The sequence below is a fragment of the Condylura cristata genome, unplaced genomic scaffold (genome assembly GCF_000260355.1).
Source record: "Condylura cristata isolate star-nosed mole 26May11 unplaced genomic scaffold, ConCri1.0 scaffold00018, whole genome shotgun sequence".
In the NCBI taxonomy this organism is placed as follows: Eukaryota; Metazoa; Chordata; class Mammalia; order Eulipotyphla; family Talpidae; genus Condylura; species Condylura cristata.
Window position 1 is genome coordinate 1,751,918 of NW_004567119.1, and position 19,257 is coordinate 1,771,174.

Consider the following 19,257-nt stretch of genomic DNA (forward strand, 5'->3'; position numbering starts at 1 on the left):
AAAGTGAAGTCCAAACAGAACTCAACAGAGTGTGATGGAAAACCGGAAGCTGTTGGGTTTGGGCCAGCACCAGTGGGCAGCACTGGAGGCTTTCAGCCAAGGGTCTCGTGAAGTCGACCGAGTGATGCAAATGAGGAACATGGTCAGGAAAGAATGAGTCTGTCACACATCACTGTTTCAGAGCATTGAGAATAGAACGCATATGCTGCTGGGAACTGAGACAGCCTTAGATAGGAGTGATGCACCAAGATAGAAAAGAGCCCGTCTCTGAGCTGGGGATGGCAAGAAAAGGCATAGCGCCCTGTCAGCCACTCTTGGTGAAGTTATTACAAAGAGGTAAAACTCTTTAGTCTCAATGTTCTAAATTGCTAAGGAAATATTAGCTCCACATTTTTTTTTCCTTTTTGTTATACGTTTATAGCCCACAATAGGAAAGTTTTTAATATTTTGATGACCTTTCATAAAGATCACAGAAACCATTTTAACTTTCTTATGTATTATTAAGATCACATTGTACAATTTCAACTTACATGGGTATTTTTACAGCCTGGTCTTACCATGTAAAGTGAAAACTGTTTGCACTTCCGTAAGTCAAAAAATGTCATTAATTTCACCATTCTCTGTTGCTGGTTAGAATATGTTAGAACATGCCTGTAATAAGAAATCTCAGAAAAAAGGTTTGGACTATTTTTCTTATCCTCGGATATTCTTACCTTAAGAGGTGAAGAAGTGGCCTTAGCAATTGGCACCAAGGGCCCTGAACAACAGTCAGAACAAAATACAAAAATAAAAGTTCAGTCAGGGCCTCCCAGGTAGAGCAGGGGTTAAGTCTTAGCGCTATGAAGCTGTCCTCTGCTAATGCAACATGAGTTCTGTCTCCAGCCAGGGAGCGACCCACAGGGTGCAGCAGACCTCTCCTGTCTCCTCACTGCTCAGCAGTGCATTTCATTAGATCTGCCTGTCCTGCTCCCCAGTTCTGTCTCTGGTGCGCCCTCTCACTCCCTGCACCTCTGCACCCCAGCTCTTATTCGCAAAAATTATAAATATTGAACATGAGAGAAAAGAAGATGGGAATATCAAAATGATTTTTATTCTTATAGAATTGATTTATTACATATACATAAAAAGGCAGTGATAGGTTAACTTCTATTTCATATTGCATTTAATGTGTTACAGCCTAAATATCACTCCTATTGAATTTCTCATAGTGGTCATTTATTAGTCTAGACCTTCTTGCTTCCATCAGTAAGATGATGTCCTCTATTAATGCTCTTGGTTTTAAAATTGCACTCCTATATATTAGTTTTACCATGATACAAGGAACTGATCCCAGCAGCCTACACTTACATATGACACATTTATTTCCTGAGAAAGAATGTGAAAATATTACTTAATATTTGTATTTTAGAATAAACTTAATAACAATTAAATATCCTCAGGCAGAAAGAATATTGTCTCAAGAAGACAATCTTATCATAGAACACAGCCATTTTTAATGAGTATAATAGAGGGAGAAATCCATAAACACCAAGTAAGGAAAATCAAAAACCAATCATATTTTAAGATTAAAAAAATAGACATTTTTGGTATTAAGAACAACAGAGCCCCTCCAAACATAATTTCATACAAAGCTTTTACAAAACTGTCAAAAGTGTTATCTTGCATTCCTGAATATTTCTCCTGTTAAGTACAGAACAGTGATTTCATGTTGACCGTTGACTAATATTTCTGTTAAAGGCATCGAACAGCCTTGAGCATGTCTTGTGTTATTTATCTGTGATTATTCCTTCCTATATTACTTCCTGCAGAGCTATTTACATTTTCTTTATCTGCTCCTTTGTACTATTTTGCATTCATTCAGGAAATGCAAGTGGCTGATGAAACCATAAAACATCGTTCATCGATTATAACTAATGAATAAAAAAGTTGACTGAAAATGTGAGCAGGTTTTGTTTTCTACATGGCTCATAAAAGTAAATACTTGAAAAGTAAACTGAAAGTGAAGCTGCTAAGTCAGACGTGGTTCTGGAGGCTTCTTCTGTAAGCCATTCTGAAGTCTGTCAAGCAAGGCACCAGCCCTGTTGACTCCATTAGATGTCAAACTTCCTGCACAACCTTATTTTACTTTGGGCAGTAGTAATAATTTGTGTCTTTAAAGAAACTTTGGAATTAGATGTTTTATGATAAAATCATCAGCCCACTTGCAAACACCACTTGGTTCAAGGTGTTTCTCTGCAATTATTTTTAACAGTTCTGAGGGAAGTGAGATGCCAACGAAGTCAGGTGGTGAGGAAGCCAGACGGGACAAGGGGCACTAATGCTTGTGCTCCCAAAATTCAGGAGGCTCTTCCTTAGCCCAGGACACTGCTGCCCTTTGAAGCCCCTTGCTGGGAACAAAGCTCCTTCCCTTTCAAAGGAAATGCAATTCATATTTTATATGAGTATTTAGATGTTTACATAAGATAATAGTTTTTGACTAGAATTTTACTTTCCCATCTTTTGATATCTCTGTACAGAACATCTGAGGAGCTGAGCATTTCAATGAATATGATGAAAATAAAAGTGGCTTCAGTGTTTTCAATGGTAAATCTAATTAGTTGTCTGATAATGAGGGGGGTTAAAAGAATGACCATCTAAGTCAATAATTACACTAGTCAAGCATGTGGGTAGTAATGGGGATCTGTTTGCTGCTTCAGAGCCTGTGGAAGCTTTTGTGAAACGTAGCAGGACAGACCACCATAGGGCCCTAGTCTTAGGCCAGGGCTCACGTCCACCTCAGTCTGTCCTAATCAGAGTGCAGTGTCTTGCTTTCAGTGTGCATCTGGGAATCTGCGCCACCACCGTGTGGCCACACAGAACTCTGGTGGCAACCCTCTTTCCCTCTTACAGCAGAAAAACAGTAGAGTCAGAGTTAACACTCCAACTTATCCTCAGCTCCTAATGCCACTCACTTCAATGGTAAATTTTTCATCAAACCTCCTTCGTGTGTTTGGTTTTCTGTTTAAATGCACCTGTGGAATTTTGCTCAAACTGGGTGACAATAACTTAGTCTGCTCCATATGAGGAGCAGAATCGGAAGACATCCTTACAGTCTCTGATGATTAAATTAATCATCAGTTCCTTTGCATAGGAACAACTGTGCTAGTTAGTTTAAAAGTCCCAGGAAAGTTGAGTTTAAGCATTTGAAATTAACATATGTCTCTAATCTGTTGATCTTCCAATCTTGTTTGTGCTATTAAATATGTCTATGTCGGCCCTCCCTGGTGGCGCAGTGGGTTAAAGCACAGCACTAAGAAGCTAACACCGCTTGGGCATGAGTTCGATCCCTGCCTGCCCCGGAGGTGACCACAGGGCGCGGCAGACCTCTCCCACCTGCTGCTCCCCTCAGCAGTGTGCTTTGTCCATCTGCCTGTTCTGCTCTGCACTCTGTCTCTGGTGAATCCTCTCACCCTCTGCATCTCTGGCCTGTACCCCAGTTCTGTATGAATAAATAAATAAAAAATAATGTCTATGTCTTCAAGTAAAGGCATGTTTTATACTGTATGGACTTATTTTACATGCCAAGTAACTTCAAAAGAAGCAACGATTAATTGCAAAAATGAAGACACACATCAAAAATTCATGCTTCAAAGTTTATTTCTACATAGCACTTTATAGCCATTTAAAACTATTAGCTTGGCCCTCCCTGGTGGCGCAGCGGGTTAAAGCACTGCACTAAGGGGCTTAAGCCACTTCCTCATGAGTTCGATTCCCGCCTGCCCCGGAGGTGACCACATGGTGAGGCAGACCTCTCCTGACCCGCCCGCTGCTCCCCTCAGCAGTGTACTTCATTGATCGGCCAGTTCTGTTCCTCACTCTGTCTCTGGTGAATTCTCTCACCCTCGGCATCTCTGGCCTGTACCCCAGTTCTGTATGAATAAATAAATAAATCTTTAAAAAAAAAAAAAAACTATTAGCTTATCTGGCCCTCCCTGGTGGCGCAGCAGGTTAAAGCACAGCACTATGAAGCAAAAGCCACGTAAGCATGAGTTTGATTCCTGGCTATGGAGGTGACCCCAGGGCGCGGCAGACCTCCCCTGACTTCATCAGTCGGCCTGTTCTACTTCCCACTCTGTCTCTGGGAGTCTTCTCACCACCCCTGCATCTCCGAGTTGTACCCCAGTTCTGTATGCATAAAGGAATCTTAAAAACATTAAAACATCTTAACTTACTTCTTCTTTATACTATCATAAGAATTAAAGGCTTGATAGGCTTGTAGATTGCACTTGTGGGAAAGGATGGTATGCATTATTAAAACTTCCCTCTCCTTGACACCTAAAAATAAAAATAAAATGTGGTATGGAAATTTACCAAACCCAATCTTAACTCCTAAGGCTAATTGACAATTATTCTTATGAACTGCAAAATAGATATCTAAATATTTTTAATTGTTTCTCTTCATTAATGTTCCAGAAGATACGAACTTGGGAAAACATAAAGAGATATACTTTTGTCTTGACTGAGTTGTATTTGAATTGTGTGCCTTTAATATCCTTAAAAAATTACATTTCCGATGATTTTTAAGAGCCTGGCTGTCAATAAGTTAAAGCAAAATGAAATGTACAGAGATTATACCCTGATGGTCCACAGATTGAAAGATAAAAATAGTATTTAGCATTAAGTCCATTCACACAAACTTTTTGTTTATTTAAATTTTTATTAGAGTGCACTCTTATTTTTTAAGCCAGGATTCTTAAATGTTGTTTTTTTTTTTTTTTTTAAAGTATTGTGTTAATGATTAGCTTACATCGCTATTTCCGTGACAGCAAGGTAGGACCTGTGTTCCCCTCCTCAGGCAACAGTGCCCCGGGGTGACCACCAGCCAGCTTGCTTCCTCAGCAGAGCACCCCTTTCAGATAGCGCCACCTGATCTTTACCTAATGGACTCCATCTCCAGGGCATCCGCATCTGCATCGCGCTTCCAGGCAGGCACAGACAGGAGCAAGTGGTTGTCTGGATGACGCTCACCAATTTTCAGAGAAAGACATTATATAAATTCCCCTGATAGTGCATTTGTGTGTTTCAACAACCCTTAATGTCAATAAGTTGTTTCCTACATCTACCTTGAATCTCCCTTTCTCAAACATAAGTTTTGCATGCTCTTGTTTTATCCTCAGTAGAACAGGAGAACAGATGGCCAGTATCTTCCTTTGAGAAACTATTTATACACTTGAAGACAGTTGCTAATAAGACCTCTTATTTGATCTTAAATTTAATCACCCCAGTTCACATAATAGAAGCAGTGAATATTATCTCAAATTTGTGCATTCTAACAACCAAAATTTATGGCAAGAACTTTTGTCTGTAAGCTGTACAGTTCTAAATTATACATAAAATTGTACCAGCAAGCATGGTAATAGCATTTGATAACTTATGCTTTTCTTAGAGATTTATAATAGTCATTCCATAGTAATATCTCTGATAGCTAAGTGATGCAAGCTGTTTAAATTTCCTCATCTAAATATTTTCAGATGTTTTCTTCTACCACCTCCCCTTTTGCTGCAACTAATGAATACTCTATGATACATATTGCCCACTATGTATATCAGGAATTCTGATTTCCCTTTATCATTGCACTGATTTAAGTCAAAAAGAATATATGCACAGTAATTAGAATTGTAAAAACTGTTCTTGAAGAAAAATAAATTCTTTTAGTTTTATTACACAAGAAGAAATGGTGAGCTATTGTACGAGGATAATGTAAATTTTGTGCTATAGCTTATTACTGACTACATGCAAAGATGATAAATTATATATGAAATGAATACCTAAAGCAGCAAGATCTATTGGGAAGAGATAAAAATAGGTTAAGTGTTCTAATTAACCCATGTACCCTCTAAAACAGAGGAGTACCATTGTATATAATATTTTAATAAGTCAGAGGAATCTGTTAAATTTCTAGTTTCAATACTCATGAACTGTAAAATAATGTAAAAGTAGCAAGTCAACAGTGTGGCATATGAAATAATTTTTAAAGTATTCTTGACATTTTTTGATTACTAGAAGTATGGGTTTTATTTCATTTGTTTGTTGCAATATTTTTTAATGAAACCATACTGGATATTTAAATCAAATTGATGCAAGCAATGAAGCATTTTTCTCCTTGGGTTTTTTAGCTTAAATGCAGAGGTACAGCAGGGGTCAGGCTTCACTAACCCAGACTTAATTGCATAATCAGAGACAAGCTCTCTTGACACCTCGTCCTAACCAGGCAGCATCCAGGGCCTTCTATCTACCACTGATTTTACACTGCTCTACCAGTATTATTCATCTCTTTTAATGGTTGTGTCTTGTTGTTCTTAGACATCTGAAATTCTTAACTCAGCTAAAATTTCATAAGTATTAACTTTGCATTTCCATTATCCAAATGAATGTGTGATGATTTTAAACCGTTCTTTGTAGCAAAGTCAACATAGTTTCTAAGTAGAATTTCCCTAAGAAATGCATCTCATTGCATTTACGTCCATATGCATGTATACATATATGCAGTGCATACATGGAAGTTACCTATATGCATAAATACACACATCTCTTAAATTGCTCTTGAAAAGTGTTCATGTCTTATACGTCCTTACCCACAGCAATTCTAAGTCTCGTCACATTAAACTTTTGAGATCAGTATGCCTTTGCAGTGGCTTTGCAGCACAGGCATGGGAGCTGACGGCTCTGCAAGAGAATCACCCTTCCCCTCCTCTCCCCACACCTTCTGCCTCCTGCTGTGGGCCCCGCTGGCCAAGACCCAGTGTGAAGTTAGAGGGAGAGAGATGCCTGGATGGTGCTGTGGAGTTCAGGCTCCAGGGACAAAGTAAGGAAGGAGGGGCTTGATGAGTATCTCTCCATGCCTTGTATTTGTTTCTTCGGGTTGACTTTCCATGTTTGATTTAGAAAATTAAATTGAGAACATTATTCTTTGTGTGGCCATGCTTTCTTTTATTGTTTTATGTGACTGTCATTTCCACCTACATGCTTGCAGACTGCTTCCAGTTTCCCACCATTATGTTAATTTCAGTTGTGTGTAAATTCTGTTCTTTTTACCGACAGTATGGCTTTTAATCTGGTTGGTGGGGAGGGAAGCGTCTTTGCAATAATTTTTATACCAATCTTTGATCCGTTGCATAAACATGATCACTCTAAATGTGAAAGAACATTGTAGGCCTGATTCATGTCAATATCCTCTTGTTGGTATTTGATTTGTGCTTTTAATCTCAGTTGTCCAATGTATATCTTCTCTTATTCTTTGCTCCCCTCGGAATAATGCTACACAATTATAAAATAGGTGATTGTAAAACATAAACTTACCGCTTAGACCATTTTCCAGCTAACTTCCTAAGGTAAATCACTTCATTTGATTTCTCCATTTCCCCAAACTGTTTACATCTGGGTGGCTTAGACTTTCCTTGCCTCATCACAGAACAAAGGCTTTCAGCCCTGAGAGCTGCGTGTCCCCATGCTTGATGCCAGGGCTGCCCAGGGTCCACCTCACACCCCGCTCTCGGAACATTCTCTTCAGGTGTTCACCTAAAATCAGGGCAATATGTACAATTTTTCTTTCCCAACATCTGACAAATACTTAGTTCACATATACTTGCCAATGGGAGACAGGATTTAATCTTGGCTTCCTCGCCTTTCTCATTAAAACGTCTGACAAATACAGGCCATAGTGGGCATGCCCGCTTCAAATCATGCTGGGTCACTTAAAACACTTAATTTTTGAAAGTCACGATCTAATTTTGTTTTTAATATAACCTTCACTGTCTCCACATCAGAGCTACTTGTTTCATCTCAATAATTTAATTATTGTACCTTAAAACTCCTGTGGGTAAATTGTTTTCCGAGTTTATCACCTTTTTGAATAAAGTGGCAGATGGAGTTGAAGGCTGAGTTTTGAGGAAATGAAAATTGACAGTCACTTTGCCTAACATCCATTGGATAACTCTTCTTAGTTTTCACTGGCATAAAATAGAGATTTTTAGGTGCTCATTTTTCAAATCAGTTCTTGCCAGTACTACAGTTATCACGCATATACTGTGAATTAATTGTTCACTAGTACTGTGAATTAATTGTTCACTAGTTAGTTTCAAAAGCACTGTATGGAAATGCTCATATGTTTCTCTGACTACCGCTCCCTTTATTGCTAAGGAAAGCGGTGTTGGTCAGCCCGTCACAAGTCACACTGATCGTGCAAGCCTGCAGAGTGATCTTATATTGAAATGTTAACACCATTTAGAGTAAAACCTTAAGCCCAGGAGAGCGGCTTTGAGTGGGTATTTAGAATCTCTCTCCCCTTGACTTTTCTCTTGTGTTTGGTTTTCAGATCAGGCACTGGTAATCAACAGTTCAGTGAATAACCAATCTGAGACTCCTATTGCGTGGAGAGTGATAGAAAGTGATACAGACTGACATAGAGAAAAGGAGAAAGTGACAGAGATGAATACTGAGGATAATTCACTTGGATATATAAACGATCCATTCTAAAATAATAAGAGCAGATAGAGGGAACAAAGCTATCTTGTTCTAACTGGATCCATGCCCACGCTCATCCTCAGTGCACCCCAGTGTAAGCCTCCACTGACAGGCAGCTATTACAGTAGTTAAAAACTATATTTGAAAAGCAAGCAAAAAAACTTTTTTATTAGTTCATGTTCCCCTTTGATGTGTGGATAAACAACTATTTTATCCCTAACAATGTAGCTCACATGGATTAAGAATGGACCTGTGACAGCCCAGCCAGTAACAATGTAGGTTTGGTTTTCTGTGTCCTAGCTCCTGAGGGAAACCACTCATAGAAGTAAGAAAATGTGGTCTCTGTTCCAACTATTTACTAAAAAAAAAAAAAAAAAAGACTTAAACTGTTGAAATTGCCAAATATGGGATACATATTTAAGAGGAATTGAAAGAATACAAATTTTTACAAATGCAGTGTTTTTCTTTGAGTACGTCAGGTCCTCTCAGAGTGAACACAGCCTTCTTAGTGGTGGCCTCGTGTGGACCAAAAACCTTACCTCTCACGCTGTGCCATTCATGAATTTGCCTTTAGAGACTGAAGATGATCTCAGTTTCTGTTGTTTAAAAAACAAAACAGATCTCCCTGTGATAAGCCCAACTCTGGCTATGACCATGCTCACTGGAGGCGCCTGGCCCTGGACAGTGATGTCTGGTAGGGGCCGGGGACACCAGGTGCCAAGACAGCTCAGGTCCGTTGCCGTCTGTACCTGCCACACCGTGGGGCCCTCACTGGAGATGGCTGGGCCACAGCAGAGGCAGGAGGCTCAGGGCTCCTGAATGGCTCTTTTTAACCATTCTTCTATAATATAGAAAAAGTTAGTAAGTATCTTAAAGAATTTTTGATTATTGAAGATAGACATACATCCACATTTTAAATTTATATATGTTCCTATGATAAAAAACCACTATTGATGTGTATACCCTTGCATGTTTATATATATGCATTTAATGTGGCTTTGAGAGCTGTTTACAAAACTGCCATAACTCTTTATTCAGATTTTGAAAGGTAGTTTTCTTCTTTTTATAGAATATTGCTATATATTAAATTATTGGTTTGAATATGTTAAAATTTACAGATAAAGTCATAAAGTACTCATTTGGCATGGGTATTACAACTGAGATGGAAAAATGCACAAAATGATGTGAAATTACTATGTTATTTAAAAAAATACTCACTTGATGAACTAGATTAGCAGTCATGGTTAGCAACCAAATAGTTACTTCCTAAAATAATGACTGTTGATTTCTCTTCCTCAATTAAAAATAATAGTACCAATGAGAAATAATATTAATAGCTATAATATTTATAATTAGATTTTTCTAAGTAAAATTGATTCTATATTGGTGAAATAAAGCTAGAAAAAATGTGTTTTTTTAAAGAAAGTACTTCAATTTTTTTAAAACCATAATTGCATAATTAATTGCATGCATGTAATTACATGAAAGGATCAAAAGATCCTTTCAATCTTTTGAACATATACATTTTAAAATATGATGATCATGTTTCTTATGTAGAAATTGCTTACATATTCTTAATCTTTAAATTATTAAAATTTTAAACAAGTTTTGCTTTTTAAACATGCATACACAGGCTAGTTGTTGCTAAACAACTGATTTAAATGTATTTTCTAAATGAAAGAAAGTAACAGGCTAACATTATTTTATCACCATGCAGGAATTTTGTATTCATCTTTTTTATGATTTTTAAATACTGTTTGAAACTACCCCAGATTAGGAATAAATAAAAGAGAAAGGTTTATATTTTTAAGCTAATGAAGTATAGATATAAATAGGTAGGACAAATTCCTAATTGCTTAGTTTGATTATAAAAGGCATTCTCTATTCCACCACTGTAGTAGTTTCTATCATAATGGTTGAATATTTAAATGAAGCTTTTTTTTTTTTTCTTAAGAAAATTCTCTGCCCACAGTCATCAAACCAGGTCCCATGTGTAAACACTGCCTTAGCATTCTAATTCCTTTTAGGATTTTGTTCATCTCATCTTGGCCTACTTCAAAACATACATAAACCCTGATTATACAGTAATTAACAATTTGGAAACATAGTACACAAAACAAAATTAATAACTGCTTAAAAACCCCTTCTTTGCACATTAGATTTTTTATTATATTTTTATATTGTAGAAGTATAAAAAAAAGTAAGCTCATTGACAAAATTTAGCACAGTAAAATTTTAATACACCCAGTAAAAACCTTAGCATGCTTGTACTAATAAAGTTATGATACTTCAAAACAAGAAAAATTTTATGCATATGTTCCCGTTTCTATAGATTAATTAAATTGTAACTTTTACAATGTGGTTTATTTTCAGGAGAATACTTTTATCTTTAGTGAAAGTTTTATTAAATCACCAACTAAAGTATTGCTTATTAAAAATTTATAAGAATTTGCAATTGATATCAGAAATGGGGGGTTTGTGTGTTCTGTTGACTCAAAACTTGAAAGTTGTCTTAAAGCCTTGTGTATTGGCCCACAGTTCTTGAAAAACTCCATCCATATAAAGTCTTTCTAATATATTATAAACAAAAATAGTGCATGGATGTTAAACACAACAACAAATAAAATACAGAAAAGTATTTGAAAATGACCTTTAAATGGTCCTAATCACAAAATTTCTGTCCCATCTGTAGCTCAGTAGCTAGGGCTGAGTGAGAAGAGCAAAAGTGAAATTGTGAGAAAAAAAAAATAGCAACTGTATTTTCCAAACTGTACCTGGCAGGAAAACTGAGAAGTTCACATCTGTTCCTGGGAATTAATATTCCCTCATCACAGAAAAGAACCACCTTAGGTTATTTGTTATAGCTGCCATAAAATAAAATATCAAAGTGAAACAGAAATCTAATGTTATATTTTGAACCCTCTGAGAATACACTTCAAGTCGCTGTAGAACTCCAAAAAATCTAAAGAATCTATTCACTTAAAATGAATGAAAAGTGAAGATAGACTCTTTCGATCAAAAGTTAAGGGCCATGACTATGACCTGGTTTAGGATACAATCTTGGAAATCAAGACAGCTCCGTGATACTTCTTAAATCTATCATTTTGTGTAATGTTCCAGAATTAATTGGCATATTATTTCATATTAAGCATTTACATTATCTTAAATAGAAGGTATTTAGGTCTCTGGTACAAGAGAAAAGATGCAGATACAGTTATTGGGTACCACTGAGCTTATGATGCATTTAAACTCACAAAAGACCCTTTTATGGAAACAATGATATCTACATTGAAAGGCATATAACTGTTTATTTTATTCTATTAAATATGAGTTAAGAGAATTCTGAATAAAATGTCAAATTACTATATAATAAGATAAAAATTAAGGTCTGAATTCTGTTAACAGTGCCTGTACAGCAAGGAGATGGCTGGATTTTTAATGCATGTATGGCATGGCTATTTACTATGATAAAAGAAAGCACTAATCTAAGAGGCCTCAAGACTCTTACGAGGTCATTCTTGGAACAGATTAGTTTAAGATACACAAAACAGCAGTCGGCAGCCCCATTCACTATAATCAAACCAACATTCTGTTTCAAACAAATTTCAGAATGTATTTCTGTTTACTGTGCTAATGGTGTTTTGACATAGGATCAGGATTGAGACAGTAAAAGCTTATTAAATGGGATCTGAATAGTTAGGGCAGTTACTGGCTACAGGCACATGTCTCCTTTACAAGCAGACACTCATTTTTGGAAGTTAGAATAGAATATTCACATCTTAACTCTTTCATACAGTGAACAGTGTTATTTTTATTATTAAATTTCATCAGTTGACACAAAAAATTGGAAGTACTAAAAATACAATTAATAAAATATATCATATTAAATTTAAATATTGCTCAGAATTATTTCTTTAGTTTAATATAAATAAAGTTATTACTAGCTTCTGTTTCACAGCATATTTGTTTTAATTTCTTATTAAAAAATACTTCATGTGATTGTATAACATTTAATATAGAGAAGAACAAGTAACAAAAAATTAAAATTTATCCAAAAATCCACTGGTTAAAAATAACAATTTTCTAGAATTGGAAGTTTGAGTTAGTCTCTCTCCATGGTCTTATAACTCAGTCTAATTCTGTATCTCTTTGTACTTTCTTTGGTTTCAGATAGTATTTAACATTTATTATCTTTAAGTATAATATAGATGAGTTTAACCACACCATTGAAAATTATTTCCTCACAGATACTGAGACATATTTCACGCCATCCCACACACGTCTATGGAATAGCTATCCCCATCTCCTGCCCCACAGTGAGGATCAGATAAAGTTTAGGGAAGGTTTTACAATTCTGTGTCTCACGTCATTTCTGTTGGATCTTTTAAAAAGAACATCACTGAAAATCTCTCTAAGAAAAATTTCAGTAGATATACAGGAGGCCAGTTGCAGAGAATCAAGGCCAGGGAGTCAGTGGATCCTCAAATCTGCGACTGCCTGCTCAGGTTAAGAAAGGCAGTATTTGAGTAGAATTCCTTAAAACTATTATTTCCCTCTTTCCTTACAACTTCTCTAAAAGCTTTACCCTCAAAAATGTAACTGAGGCCCTCCCTCGTGGCGCGGCTGGTTACAGCACAGCACTGAGAAGCTAAAGCTGCTTCTGCATGAGTTTGATCCCTGCCCTGGAGGTGACCACAGGGTCTGGCAGACCTCTTCTGACCCGCCCGCTGCTCCCCTCAGCAGTGTACTTCGTCCGTTCTGCTCCCCGCTCTGTCTCTGGTGGATTTTCTCACCACTTCTGCACCTCTGACCTGTACCCCAGCTCTGTGTGCACAAATAAATAAATCTTTAAAAAAATGTAACTGAATTTAGTTGTACTCTGTGAGGCCTGTCACCTTGAGTAGTTAGTAGAAGTGCTACAGAAGACAAGGTTTTCAAATTATATGTATCTCTTTAGTATGTTGAATGACGTAAGCATACCTGTTAAATATTTAAAAAGCACCAGTTTACATGGTAAACACTTATAAATAGCTATAGAGCACATTAATATTTATATTGATATTTATGTAACATTAGTTTATGAAAATTTTCTGCCTGAATTTTAGAAAGATGTAACTGAGTTTAGCTTCTGGAGCCTGTGTATTATTACCACCGCTTGGAGCAAGTACACTAAAGAGTGCAAAGGAATCAACAACAAATATGTGCCATCAGCATCACCTGTCGTTGTGAAGTCTTCCGGTAGTTACATGAAAGCAATAAAATACATACTCAACAATAATGTAAACACTGTCATCATAAGACCAGCCATTTATGTTAGATTTGAAGAATCCTAGGTTATACTTTGTTTTGTTTCTATTACACTGACACTTGGCCACATAGTCTATAAATACATGTGCTTTTTATTATTTTTAATTAAACCAAATTTTAAATTATCTTTAAATTTGTTAAGAGGAATTGCATTTTTAAACTTGGGATGAACTTGCATCTCTTTTATTTGAAGCTGTATTCTAGACTTAGCTTGCAAAATGATTCAAGTCAGAGAAGAGTTAGCATTGCCCATAGGAATGAGAATCAGCTAGGAAAGTTGACTCACTAATTATTTAACAGACTTGAATGAATCAGCATCCAAAGGATTACTGCCCAAAAGCCTGCCCTGGGGTTGAAACAGGTGTTGTTTCATCAGAATTCAGTATTGCTGCTATTTCAAGGAGGGATTCAAAAAGACAACTCTGGGAAAGAAAGCCCCATAGATGTGACATGAAAAGCATGTCTCCTCAACTAGATTGCACACTTTCTCCCTTCCAGACATTTCCTAGACTTCTTTCCGGCTCAAATAGATCCCTTACCACTTCCAAAGCAGTTGGCATCATTCGTCTCCTGAAAATGGCAATGATACCCTTGCAACCAATCTCAGGCACACAGGTGTTTGAAGGGGAGCTGAGACAAAGTTAGAAGCCAAATTTCAGGTAGAATCCCCCATAAAGGTTATAACCATGTGGCAAAAATTGCCTACTCATCTTCCTTCCCAAGGCTTATTGCTCAAGGCTGCCGTTAAGAAGAACTTCCTCCAAATGAGTCACCATTAGGCTCCTCGCCGCTGTGGGGAGGCTGTTCCGGGCCCCCTGAGCACCAGTGATGCCACTCGCTGTCGCCTGTATGTGTGGCACCTGCAAGTTATTTAGTCCTTATTATCTCAAACGATTTCCGGGACTTCACTACATAGTGAGTAGGCGTAAGGGGAGCAATCTTTTGTTCAACATGCTCATCATTACAGGTCATCAGCCAGTTTTGACAGCAGATGTTTGTTCATGTCTTGGTGATTTTTTGTGGGCAAGAGGCTCCTTAAACTTGGCTTTGGAAAACAAAAGGGAAAGGAAACTCTGTAGCCTTGATGACCACCTCCTTATTTGCACTACAGTTGTAACATCCTGAGGACATTGTTTTGTTGTGTTGAAAATAGAATCAACATACACTGAAATGTGACCCTGTGCTTCTGTGTCCTCTGCAGTGGTGTAAACCAGCGTTGCCTCAAAATAAACACGGGCGATCTCACATAGTCCAGAGTTATGTGGTAGTCGCTTCCTCAGCTGTACGCTTGAGTGCAACATGTGGCTTTTCAGCATAGGAGCAAGCAGGCACCTGCACTCCGGCCGGAGCAGCCCTCCTGCGCAGGCTGACACAGGGAAGCGAGCCCTCTCTTCTCTAGAGAGCAGAGTAGTAGCGGACCTGGGGCTCTTGGGCAAGATGTCGCTCTCTGGAGTCCCAGCTTCTTTCGGTGCTTGTACTAGTTCTGACCAAAAGGAGGGCACCCACACTCTTGCCTGGCCTCCCCTGTAGAACTCCACCACTGCTTTGGGGTCCTGGTATTTCATCATGGGGTGAGAGGGCTATCACAGCGTCCTTACCTGAATGATTTCTAGAGCTGTGACGTCCCCGCCCTGGCTAAATGACGTGGCATGTGGGCAGCTCATATGTCCTATCAGAACAACACATAATAAATAATTTGTTTTAGAGTTGCCTTAATTTGTAGAAGTAACTTCTCTAAATGTCAGCTCACAAAAAAAAAAAAAAAAAATCTGATGTGCTTCCTGTAGAAAACTTTCTATTTAAGGGCAGAGCCAGGTGTGTGATCTTGGCCAGGTGTGTGATCTTAGCTGTACAAGGTCTCACTCTTGCCAGTTGACTATGGAGATGCGCCTAGAGGACAGGCCCTGGCCTCGGTGGGGCAGCAGAGAGGGTTCCAGGAGGAGGCACACCTGCCTTTGCGTGCTTCAAGCCCAGCTGTCGAACATCTTACATTCTCTTCGTTCAGTTTATAAATGATTTCTTTTGATAAAGAAGCTAAGTACCGCCACTGCTGAAAAGCAGGGATGATGCTAGGGCTGGAAATCCTAATTCAGATTGTCCGATAAACATGTCGCTCCTAAGGATAGAAAAATCATTACAGACACCAAAACTGAACAGCCCAGTTTGGGGGGAAATAAAGAGAGAGAAAACATACAGTAAAAACTTAACTACCTGTTAGTAGTTCGCAGGAGTCAGGTTGAAGTGCAGCCTCCGCGCACTTTGAGCTGGTCTCCTCTGGCCAGTAGAGTCCTGGCTTGGACTTAGCCAGCAGCAGAACTCTGCGCCTGCCACCGCTCAGCGGTGGGGTCAGTTGGGGCATGCGCAGGTGTGTGCCGGCAGAGCGCTCCCCAGAGAGCCGGCTTTGCATATACATAGAAGACTTCCATGACTCCTAACCTGTGTGTGTGTGTGTGTGTGTGTGTGTGTTGCAAAACCCTGGGGGAGAACTACAAGGCAATTTTGGTCTCTATAACATACTGAAATTGATATTTGTGCAACTATACCTGAACAGTCGTTAAATACTTATGGGAAACCAGTGTTGTTTTTATTTTATCCTATTATTCTTCCTTCCTTTTTTTTGAGTTAGCATCAATTTAGAGGATTGTGACTCAGAGTTATAACTTCAATTATTTTGGTATAGGGATTATTTTGTTATAGACAGAAAGGTAAACAAAACAAAAGAGCAATGATGAAGTCCAATAATCTAGAAGACAACCAACAAGCATATCTTAGGTTCATTGTGACACACTATTCTATCTAGAGATGGTTCCAAAGGAAAGGGGAGCCGTGTCAGCTCCATGTCCTGTCTTCTCTTTCTTAGGCCCGTCCACGAGCCTCTGTTGCATCGGCTCCAACAAGTAGCTGGTATTGTCACATGCCCTGCTTGTCACATGAGGCCCGGGTCTCAGCGCGGTAACGTCCATGGGGTGAAGGTGGAGAGTTTTCACTTACAATGCAAACCTACCACAGGTAATTAGAATATGGTCTATGGGGGGAATTGTGCATTACAATAATTTATATATACAAAATGGGGGGATGTTAGATGAGATTTGGGAGGCCAGCAGTGAGAGCAAGAGGACTGAGCCAGCTTTTAGGGTGGGGTTGGGGGGGGCTTTTCTTCCCCAGAGCCTCCAGCAGCAGATGCCAAAACCTTGGGAAGCTGTTGAAGACCCCACAGCTCTGGCGAATAAAGGGTCCCAGAAGTGCTTACTCATCCTGCTTCTCAGGGGCCTTGACAGCACAGTTAGCTATTGGTGGCTTAGCCTCTTTGCAAGGTTGAGCCCCTAACCACCATCCTGTGTCTGTTGATCAAAGTTCTTGTGGTCACTTTCATTTTAAATTGTTGCTGTAAGTCACTCCATTTCAGTTACATCGATTTCCTGATCAGTCAGGACCATTAAAATAGCCGTGCATGTGAGGCATGTGTGTTGTGTATAGCAAATGATTTAAGTCCGTTTAACGGAATGCAGGAGGAACATTTCCACAGAAATGGACTTTGGGTGAGTCTTAAAAACTGCAAAACTAAAGCAGGAAGATATTGTTACATGGATAAGTGTCTTCCAGAACTCTCAAAGTACATGCACTTTTAATTAGAGACATAGAATTTTTTTTAACATTTTATTTTATTATTTTTTTTTTATTTTTTTTTATTACAAAGTTTATTTTTACATCATTTTGCACATTTTTTTTCCATCTCGATTGTAATCCCCGCGGGCTTCCCATCACCATATCACCCCTGTGCCACCACCATAGTCCCGTGCATTTCAGAGACATAGAATGTTTTTATTGAGCACATACAACAAATGATCTGTAATGTTTGGGGGGAGATTGTGCACCGGTGCTCCTCCTACATGTTTCCCTCAATAAAAAAATAGCTAAATGCACCTTGGCCTAAAACTGCCTTATAATGGCAATGCAAATAATGTGTTCTGAATCATAATCAAGTATAGTCAGGATTTATTCAATAACCCAAACAACTAATTATATGCCATGCTAGATAAATCAGTGTAAATATAACAGAAATATAACAGAAGCTAGAAACAGCTGGGTGGATGTCTAGGGATTTTTGAAACTTTTTTTGCAGAAAAGTCAGCATATACTGTGTGTACTTCAACTTTTTTCAAAGGACTTAAGAATCTTGGAAAATATCCATATGAGCTACCTCAAAAACAATAGATTTATTTGCTTTTTATAAATAGAATACTTAGTGATTATACCAGCTTTATGACCTAGATGTGTACCAAATTTATGACCTATATTTACACAAACTTAAGATCTACTTCTATACTTAGGATCTACAAATCAAAAAATGACTTATAAAATAGTTCTCTGTCAAAGATGGACAGTTATATTTTAAGCATCATGATTTCTGTATGATTTCTGTCTCATAATATAAAACCTTCTTATTTCATTTGCCATCGATATGTAAATGTTTTATTGATCAACTCTCGCATTTGCCTGACCATTGTCCCTACCAGAAATCTGGTTCATGGTTTATGGCGCCATGTACGAGACTCCAAAGTCCCACCAGGCGTATTTGTGTCTTGATTTAATAAACTTTTAATAGGCATGAAGGATAAACTTAATACAACAATTGCTATATCTGAAAGAGTCGTGTTCCCTGACTTAATTTAGCTTCCCGAAGCTTCAGATTTTTCATTCTCTGATTCTACTTTACAAGTCTGGAGTGGAAAAGGCCAGCGTCTGCAGGGGCCGGGAGCTCTCGAGCGACTTCGGCAGGGCCTGGGCGGCGCACGCTTGGGTTACAGCGAGGGCAGAGCCGGCAGGAGGGCAGTGGGCACAGCAGCCTCAGCACAAGGCCCCGCCGGCCACTGCTGCGCAGGACGCAGGCCAGAGAGGTGTCCCCTGCAGCTCAGATCACCAGTAAGCAGTGGGAGAGAAACACACCTCACTTTTAAAGCAGAGAGAAGAGATTTTAAGGGGGCATGCTCTCAAGACATAGTCAGGTGAATTCGCTTTAAAAACACTTGTTGTGGGACTACACTGTTTTAAAATGACCAGGTGGCACATATGCTGTGTCACTTGCACCGTGTTCCTTATGAGGAGGCCATGGGCATTTTGTACAAATGTCAGTTTTCAATGGGTGACGTAAACCTCAGGAGAAATTTAACCCACCGGAGGAGATTCTGCTAGTTAGTCACTCAGATCCCATAGCTTCTCCATGCCCAAGGCCAAGGTGACTCACTAGTTCGGTTGCATCGCGGGTATCTGGTTGACCCACTGATTTGCTGAAATACTAACTCACCACTCACCTGTTCTCTGCCATCTGTAAGTTTGGCAACCCAGACAATTCAGAATTTCTTTCTTTCTTTCTTTCTTTCTTTCTTTCTTTCTTTCTTTCTTTCTTTCTTTCTTTCTTTCTTTCTTTCTTTCTTTCTTTCTTTCTTT